The 10,440-nt window shown below is 38.6% G+C and overlaps 1 non-coding gene across 1 annotated transcript; it reads left to right on the forward strand.

Annotated features, from left to right (window-relative positions):
* Positions 1-7,040: 7,040 nt before the first annotated feature.
* On the forward strand, positions 7,041-7,147 carry LOC148843796 (small nucleolar RNA R71). Its single transcript, XR_016103909.1, has one exon. It is a non-coding gene; the product is annotated as a small nucleolar RNA R71 (small nucleolar RNA).
* Positions 7,148-10,440: the final 3,293 nt, after the last annotated feature.

The raw sequence follows: 10,440 nt of genomic DNA on the forward strand, positions 1-10,440 counted from the left end.
ATTATAATATATATATATATATATATATATATCTTTTTATAAATATATTTTGCAAAAACAAATTTCAACGATTGAAATCGGTTACCGGCAGCTTTGGTTTCCATCAGAGATAGTGCATCCCCAATCATTACCTTTGTCCGACAAAGGGGCTGATCCTGTCACTATGATCACCAACTCAGATGAATTCTCAGACTGTCCCAACATACCCAGGTTTTGACCCCATCTAAGGATCTCACTGACTGACATATCAAAGACAACCCAATCCGACACCTAGTGTAGTATCATAAACAAGTCTAGGGGTAGGTGTAACATTCCAGTTTTTTTCACTAATGACCAAGTTCTAGGGCAATACTGGAATTCTGGTCCAATTCAGGGTTTCAAGTAATCCTACCCTGCATGTACCTAGGGTCTCACCCTGACAACTAAGACAGGCTACCCCAACCAACTTGGTGACACATTAGTGTCAACCTTAGCAGGATAAATCTCCTAGACTTATCCAATGGCTGCGAACATTCAAAACTAACACGAGTCTCATAAGTATCCAATTTAAGGGTGTTACACAGAAACACACCATAATAACACGAATCAAATATGTACTTTATTCATTTACATTAAATGACATAAGGTACATCATTCTGATTGGAGCTAAGGGCATACACTGTCTAACACATTCCAGCAGATCAAGAGCATATTTTCTTTGACATAGGTTTACACCTTGTCTTGATCTAGCAACTTCTATACCCAAGAAATACTTCAATGTTTCAAGGTCTTTTGTTTAAAAGTGATTTTGCAAAAAGACCTTAAGTTTATCGATCCACAATTTGTCACTACCAATTATGACAATATCATCCACATAGACCACTAGTAAAATCTTTCTGGCTTCTAAATCATAGCTGAACACTGAGTGGTCAACTTGGCATTGTTTCATTCCAAAATTCTTCACCATTTCACTAAACTTCCCAAACCAAGCACGAGGTGATTGTTTCAATTCATAAATTGCCTTTTTCAATCTGTACACCTTACCATCCTCCCCCTGAGCAACGAACCCAGGTGGTTGTTCTATATATACCTCCTCCATAAGGTCACCATGAATGAAGGCATTTTTAATGTCAAGTTGAAACAAGGGCTAATCATACATAACTGCTAGGAAAATTAAGACACGGACAGAGCCAATCTTAGCCACTGGAGAGAAGGTCTCCATATAGTCCACCCCATACAACTGTGAATAACTTTTAGCAACAAGTCTGGCCTTCAGACGCTCCACACTACCATCTGGCAAGTATTTAACAGTATGCACCCATTTACAACCTACAACATGCTTACCAGGTGGAAGAGTAGTGAGCTCTCACGTGTGAGTATGCTGAAGGGCAGAGAGTTCCTCCTCCACTGCCTGCCGCTACCCAAATTAGCTAAGAGCCTCTCGGACATTCTTAGGTATTGAAATTGATGACAATAGTGAAACAAACTAGCGATATGAAGCAGAAAGGCGAGATACTGAAACAAAATTAAAAATGGGATGAAGGGTATAACTACGTTTACCTTTTCATAAAGCAATGGGAAGATCAAGTCCTGAAGGTTCAGGGACAATAGGATATGTAGACAAGGTAGAAGCTGGAGGAGGAGCCGGTGTCTTTCAATGAGTATACACAGGCCGGATCGGTGGTCGTTTAGTAGGGATCTGCACTGGACGAGGTGAAGGATCAACCCCAACTAGAGCACTCGAAACAGGATCACTAACTGGAAGAGGAAGAGGAAGCAAAGGTGGTGACATGGATACTTTAGGTCCCGAGAAGAAGGGGGCAGACTCAAAAAAGGTGACATCAGGACAGACCTAGCACTTCCGAGTAATGAGATTGTAACACTTGTACCCTTTTTGAGTCCGAGAGTAGCTAAGAAAGACACACTTAATAGAGCGTGCATCCAACTTGTCTATTCCAGGACTCAGATTGTGAACAAAGTACACATAGCCAAAGATACGAGGTGTTAATGGAAAGGGAGACAAGGTGGGGAACAAGATAGAGAAGGGAGACCGACCATGAAGAATGAAGGAAGGCATCCGATTAATAAGGAAACACGCAGTAAGTACAACATCACTCCAAAAACGTTTAGGAACATTCATATGATGAAGAATAGACCGAGCAGTTTCAAGGAGATGACGGTTCTTTCGTTCAGACACCTCATTTTGTTGAGGAGTGGATGCACATGAAGTTTGATGAATGATGCCATGCTGTTCTAAATATTGTTGAAAGGAAGTAAGAAAGTATTCACGACCATTATCTGAACGAAGAACTTTGATTGGAATACCAAATTGTGTACGTATTTCAGCATAAAATTTTTGAAAAATGGAAAATAATTCACTCCTTTCTTTTATTAAATAAATCCATGTCATCCTTAAACAATCATCAATAAAAGTGACAAAATACTTGTAACCATTATAAGACTCTATTTTAATCGGGCCCCAAACATATGAATGAACCAAAGCAAAAGGACTCAACATACGACTTTCAACTATAGGACTGAAGGAAACACGACGATGTTTCCCATACTGACACGACTCACACTATAAAGACAACAAACGACTCAAAGATGGAATCAATATTTTGAGTGCCTTGAGAGATGGATGTCCTAGTCGACAATGCCACTGTAGAGGAGTGAGTGAAGTCTGAAGTGCAACTGATGATCCACCACTATCAAGGTAATACAATCCACCAGCCTCATGCCCCCCATCAATCTTCTTCCCCGTCTTGAGATCCTGAAAAACACAAAAGGAATGGATAAATAGAGAAATTAAGAGTCTTGGTTAATTTACTAACAGACATAAGATTGAATGGAAACTTGGGGACATATAGAAAGAGAAGCTGTGTCAATATTACCAACACCATAGATGGGAGAAGAGGAACCGTTGGCAAGGGTAACAATTTGAGATGTGAAAGCTTTAGAGAGGGAAGAGAACACACCTGGAGTCCTGGTCATGTGATCAGAGGCTCCTGAGTCAATAATCTAGGGAGAGGGTTTGGATGATAGACAAGCTATACCTGAGTGGGAAAGGGTGGCAATAGTATGTTGTGAAGTAGTCTGGAGGAACCGCTCATACTCCTCACGCAGTACACTCACCATTTCCTTCCCGAAAACAGATGTAGATGTGGAAGGAATTAGACCTGCCAGTTGGTTATCACTGACATCAACCCCACCAGCTACTGCATGATTGGCCTATGTAGAAGGAGGGCCATGAAAATCATAATAGAAATTCACCAAATGTCCATCCCTATCGCAATGGGTACACGTCCATCCCACTAAGAACCTCGTGACATCTAGTTGTTCCCTCTGTTGTTGCTAAACCTTAACATCTGGAGTGAGGGGATGATAGACATTGAGTTCATTTCTGAGGTTCTTCATACTGGCATAGTACTCTTCTAGGGTTTTATTCCCTTATTGCAGATTGAAGTACTCCTAATAGAGCTGATATACCCTTGTAGTATTATCCTGCCCAGAATAAAGCTTCTTAGCATGTTCCCATATGTCCTTAGCTGTATCTAAGAACATAAAGTTGGCACTTATTTTGGGTTCCATACTTCCATAACCATGTCATGATTTGGGCATCTTCCTGTTCCCAATCATCAAACCCTGAAGAGTCAACAGGCGATCTATCTTCCTTCACATGCTTCACTTTCCTCTTTGCCTTGAGAAAAATTTCCACCGACTTGGTGGTGCGTCTTGGTGACACTAGCAAGTGCACTAGCCGCTCAAGTAATAGAGTGATGAATAGGATGAATCTAGCTGAATGATCAAGCATTAAGATCAAGCATTTCAAGGGCATCAATTCAGCTTAATGAACATCAATCTAGCTGAATGATCACCAACTGAATTATGCAATTTATCTTTAACCTTGCATTCAATTCAGTTCTTGATTAGCAGATCTGAAATTCTAGAGTCTTTCTCAAGCACTCTACAATTTACAAGAGTCTAGAACAAATCAGCCAGTACTGAATGAAGAATGTCTGAATTCTCTCTCAAGCAATTCAGATATTACAAATTACAGATCTGAAATTATAGATCTGGATTTGTAAGATAGCAGTTCGGCCAATCAGTTCTACAATCCATTTTCTAATCAAGAAACATAAAAGTTGGATCTGATATTTTCGAATGATTCAAGAACACTAATTACAGAATTGAATTTATAACAATCAAACTTCCATTACAGCAAAAAAGAAAGATAGATGGGGAAATTACATAATCTCTAACTAAATTCGAACACAAAGTATGCAGGAATCAAGGACGAGTGTGACCTAGATCTCTCAAAAGCTTCTCCTCCCTTTGAATTCACCTTCTTCTCTTCTTGGAATGCTTGGATCTCCTCAACTTCTTCTCTCTTGTGCCTAGCTATCTCTCTTCTCCTCTTTTAGAATTTTGAGCTCAAGGGATCAAAGAGGCTTGAACTCAGGCACTTGAACACCATTCCCCTCCAAGAGACCTCCTTAAATAGGCTTCCAAGGGTTCTAGAAGTTGCCACCTCTAGCCTCTCTTGAACCTTCTAGAATTTGCTGCCCTTTTCTCCTCTTGAACCTTCTAGAAATTACTGCCCCTTTCTTCTCTTACACTCTCTAGAAGTTGCAGCCCCTAGCTCTTCTAGGGATGCACTTTGGGCTGCACCTTGGCTGAAACTTGGGTTGTTTTTGGGCTGCAATTTAGGCTGCTCTTGAGCTGAAATGGGCATCCTCCTTGCTGGGCCGAATTGGCTTTCTTGCTAGGCTCTCTCTTTGGGTTCTCCCAAAGAGTGTAGCATGGGCTGCATGGGCCGAGTGAACTTCTCTTGTTCTTTCGGCTGAGCTATGGTTCTAGCTGAGCTAAATTACCTTAAATTTGGCTATTTTCTCCTTGTTTTATGCCTTATTTCCCTTGAATTGGTTTCTCCTAAAATTTTTCCTAAAATTAAGCTAAAATGGGGTGAAACTCAAACAAACCGGCATAAAAATCATGCATAAAACCTCTTAAATTATATGTAAATTGCGTACTCATCAAATACCCCCACACTTAAGCTTTTGCTTGTCCTCAAGCAAAGACATCAGCTATAAACTGATCATCCCCCCTTTTATTATCACCTTTTACTGGATGAATTTTTAGGAGGGGAATGCATTAAGTGGTTGGGAAACTTTTGTAAGTATTCTGCTCCTATTCCTATAAACTACCATTTAACACATGCATAAGAACCAAGGAAAGGGAGAATATGAGATCCTTCAAGTTCCAACTTTCACTCCCATTCCATATGTAGATCAGTTCCTTGATCGCTAAAATTAACCATCACTTTGAACTAGGTTTCAAATCTGTAACTGTACTTCATTGAGTGTTCAACTGCATTTTGTCCTTTTAAACCTCAGACGTCACCGAATTTTTGGTGTGAGTGCATTTTATGCTCCATCTCACACTGGGTATTTTCTTCTTTCTTCTTTTTCTTTTTCTCTTTTTTTTTTTTTTGATGTGAGTGCATTTTATGCTCCATCTCACACTGGTTACTTCTATTTTTTCTTTTGGTGTGAGTGCATTTTATGCTCCATCTCACATTGGTCATAGGCTTGAGGTAGATAACAATACTCATATTCCAAGTTGCTAGTTTTACTATTCAGCTCGGAATAGCGGAGTCAATTGGACTTTGTCTTTTGCAGTTGTTGAACCTCATGCATTGACAGTTCAGATGTGAACTAGCTCAACTGACCATTAATAATGCAATCAAGTGCCTCATACATATGAAGGTAGTTAGGGCTGGTCATGAGGAAAGTTATATTCAGCTCCCTTAACTTCATGTATTGTGCTAAGTTGAATCATTCACAAAAAAAAATAATAATAATAAATGCAAATACATACAGTGGTCTCCTTCAACTCATTGTATTCTCTCTTTGAATTCACCTAATAAATAGCAATGATCTTAAGGGGATTTTCAGTTTATTTGGCTTATTAATGCATGTATATAAGTGTTGGGATGATTGAGGTGCATAGCCTTAGCCTAACTCCCCCACACTTAAGATGAACATTGTCCTCAATATTCGTAGTGTTAGGGAGTGAAAATGAATCCAACAATGAGGGGTAATTACATGAAGAACGTTATTAAGTAAGGAGAGGGGTTTAGAGGACTTCCCTGAAGATTATTTTGAATTCTGTAATAACTCTTTTGATAGGAAGCCTCTAGCTGCTAAAAATCACATACAACTAGTGAGAGATCAATAATTTATTCAATTAACAACCTAAGAAACAAAAACTAAACTAAACTCAACTGGAATGACTAAAAAAAGCAGAAGGCAAGCAAGTCAATTTGTGACTAAGCATCTGAATTGGGAATTCTCCCAACAGCCTCTTGTTCTCTTGGGTTCACCATGGTGTTGCTTGGTAAAGTGCCCAAAACCCTTTCTGAAATCATGTGTGCTAATTGCCCAACCTGAGTTTCCAAGTTCCTTATTGATGCTTCGTTATTCTGAAATCTAGTTTCCACACTAGCTATGAACTTGGTCATCAGCTCCTCTAACTAAGATTTTGGTTCCGACTGATGAAAGTTTTGGTGGAAAGGCTTCGGTGCATGCTGATTCTACCATGACTGATTCGAGTGGCCTCTCCATCCAGGGTTATGGGCATGATGGTACTGATTTCCTAGCTGCCTTGCAAAGTTGCCAACAAAGTCTACCTGTTCCATGGACTATATAGACTGATTGCCAACTTGGAATTCAGTGCTATTATGGCCTCCCCCACACTTATCATAAGGAAGGGACTATACATGCATATCTGCCATCTGCGTCTCATCAATTTTTTGGCTAAGTGCTCCTATTTGTGTAAAGAGAGCAGTGTATGTGTCTACATTGTGGAGACCATGCTGCTTTCTCACTTGAGCTCTCTCTAAATGCCATTGGTAATTATTGGCTGTCATCTCCTCTATGAGTGCATGGGCCACCTCAGGGGTCTTATTGTTGATGGAGCCCCCGGCTACCGCATCTAGGATGGTCTTGTTGGAATCTGTTAAACCATTATAAAAGGTCTGCACATGCAGCCATATAGGAAGGCCATGATGAGGGACCTTTCTTAGCAGCTCCTTATAACGTTCCCATGACTCATATAGAGATTCTCCCTCTTATTGGAAGAAAGTGGTGATGTCATTTCTCATTTTTGTTGTTTTGGATGGAGGGAAGTACTTGGAGAGGAATCAGATAGCCATCTCATCCCAAGGGGCTATAGATCCGGTTGGTAATGGGAATAACCTCAGCCTAACAGCATCATCACTTACCCCATTATGGGAATAACCTCAGCCTAACAACATCATCACTTACCCCATTATGCTTGAAGGTGTCACAAATTTCCAAGAAATTGGCTATATGAGAATTTGGATCTTCATGAGACATGCCATAAAACCGAACTGTGTTTTGGATAATTTGAATTATGGTTGGTTTGATTTCAAAGTTATTAGCAGCAATGGCCGGTCTTATAATGCTTGAAGCAGCCCCAGTTAGGGTTGGTTTGGCATAGTCCATCATAGTTCTGGGTTCTGCCATCTCTTCAATTTCAGTTCTGACTTGTCTAGCAACTCTTAGGCAGATATGGAGAGTTCTTTGAATCTTCGGATCATAAAGGATTTCCTCTAGTTCAGGTCTGCTTGTCATAAACACTAGAAGCCAAAGCAATAAAAAGACTAATATACATAATTCAGAAATGTAAATAATTTAACCAATCAGTAATCCTAACCTAGCTACAATTTACAAGGCAAATACTGAATGCTATATGAGAATACAAAAGTCCAAGCTCAATAGCAATCATCATATCTGAAATCTACTGCAGGCAGATCTGAAACAAGATTGAAATCAAGAAGATTGCATACTACCCAAGGTATATACAGGATTGAAATCCGAATAGCAGCCTAAAATTTCTGATTTTGGCAATGAAAATTAATTACACAGATCTGAGCTACTGAAACTATACTACTAAAGGTCAATATACAGATCTGAAATCAGTTAGCTACTTATAGATCTGAAATCAGTAACTACTGATACTAGAACAACTATGACTGTGTTCAGGTCTGCACTCCATAATGAAAGGCTACTGTGTACAGATCTGACTCCACTATTTTTATGAGTCATGCATAAACAAACACCAGCTAAAGTGCCCATACTAAAAGCTGAGCAAATCAACAAGATAAACCACTGATATCAGCAATGAAGCATATTGTATATAGATCTGTACAAAACCGAAATCAATCATCAGTAAAAAGATATTCGGTGTGCTCAGATATGATATTTGATTTCAGCAATAAGAATTAGTGTATACAGATCTGAACCTTGCTACTATGACTAGTATAGCAGCAGATTAGTAATACAGATCTGAACTACACCACAGATACAGATCTTAAACCTACTTTAAATCAGAGATTTAGCATATCTTATTGAATCAGAAATTAAAGTTATAGCAGCAAGTTATGACCGTAGGAATGGAACCTATAACTAGAAATCAAACATCAGAAACTTACAGATCTGAATACTACTACACATGAAAGAAAAATTAGATTACCTACTGTAGAGCTAAAAGCATTCTGTAATAAGAACAGATTATCTAAATCAATAATGCAGATCTAAACTGTAATGTATAGAACTAAAAGTCAACTACACTATTGTACTAGAGCAACTATAATTTTTTTTTTTGTGTGAGTTCGATCTGATTTCTGATTTCAGAAATAACATCTAAGGTAATCAGATCTGAACTGCACTCTTTTTTCTTTTACTTATTTTTTTTCTTTTGAGATAAACAGAACCTGAAATCAACTGAACTACCTAAACTAAAATAGAAACCAAAGATGAAGCAATTCAGCAATAGTAAAGAAGACCAGCTTCATCAGCAATGAAAGCTACTGCATTCAAATCTGAATTCTAAAATGTAGAGTTAGAAATCAGCATTGTATGCAGAGCTAAAAATCAGATTAACAGTGGCCAATAGTTCCTAATATTGCTGTAAAAAGTCACCGGCAGCGGCGCCAAAAACTTGGTGCGTCTTGGTGACACTAGCTAGTGCACTGGCCGCTCAAGTAATAGAGTGATGAATAGAGTATTGTTCCCACGAGGACTTGTGTAGCAACTACTAGTATTAAATGAGCCTACTCTTATCTGATTCGTCGAATTCTAAATCTAATTCAAATCTGAAACTCTAGCTAACAAACTATTTACTAGGAATTGGCTCAAACACCTTGCATTCAAGTTGAGAGAATAAGCTACAGAAATGATTCAACAATCAGCTCTCTAGATCATTCGAATAGAATTTGATTCAGCCTTGGTTTGGTGAAAGCCCAAGGCAATGAACAGCCTCTTTCAAGCGCATGTTCATCCTATGCATGAATGATGATTCTTATATCTCTATCAAGAGTCTAATCATTCATGCATGCATTAAGATCAAGCATTTCAAGGGCATCAATTCAACTGAATGAACATCAATCCAGCTGAATGATCACCAACTGAATTGTGCAAGTTATCTCTAACCTTGCATTCAATTCAGTTTTTGATTAGCAGATCTGAAATTCTAGAGTCTTTCACAAGTACTCTACAATTTCCAAGAGTCTAGAACAGATCGACCAATACTGAATGAAGAATGTCTGAGTTCTCTCTCAAGCAATTCAGACATTACAAATTACAGATATGGATTTATAAGATAGCAGTTCGGCCAATCAGTTCTACAATCCATTTTCTAATCAAGAAACATAAAAGTTGGATCTGATATTTTCGAATGATTCAAGAAAACTAATTACAGAATTGAATTTACAACAATCAAAGTTCCATTACAGCAAGAAAAAAAGATAGGCTAAATTACCTTAAATTTGGCTCTTTTCTCCTTGTTTTATGCCTTTTTTCTCCTGAATTGGTTTCTCCTAAAATATTTTTGAAAATTAAGCTACAATGGGGTGAAACTCAAACAAATCGGCATAAAAATCATGCATAAAACCTCATAAATTATATGTAAATTGCGTACTCGTCACTTGGCCCATGGTACATAGTTCTCACCATTAAGATTAATTGAAGTCATCTACACACCTAGATAGTCAGAGAGAATCATCACACTAGGTTTCTAATCACTACAACCATCTCCAGTTGCTGCCATGATGCTTTTCCAATGCTACTTCTAATCTGAATTCCCAGTAGTCAATTAAGTACTACTGTCAAGAGTTTGATGTTCTAGACACTACAGTAGTCCCCAAACATAGCTGATTGGTACACAAACTTTTGTTCTTGTTCACACCACTATTGATTTCACAAAATCATGAATCACACTGACATTATTTCAGCAACTCATTGACTGCATACAAGCCCTCTTAAAGCTGCTCAATAGAGATTGAGCATCACAAGCACCACCACACAACCATAGCTGTCATACATGGTACAGGTCTGTCTAACCTTTTAAGAGGGCACTACAAGTCCAAAGAAAACA

Source organism: Nelumbo lutea, chromosome 8, assembly GCF_056320005.1.
Source record: "Nelumbo lutea isolate HS-2025 chromosome 8, American lotus-T2T, whole genome shotgun sequence".
Lineage (NCBI taxonomy): Eukaryota > Viridiplantae > Streptophyta > Magnoliopsida > Proteales > Nelumbonaceae > Nelumbo > Nelumbo lutea.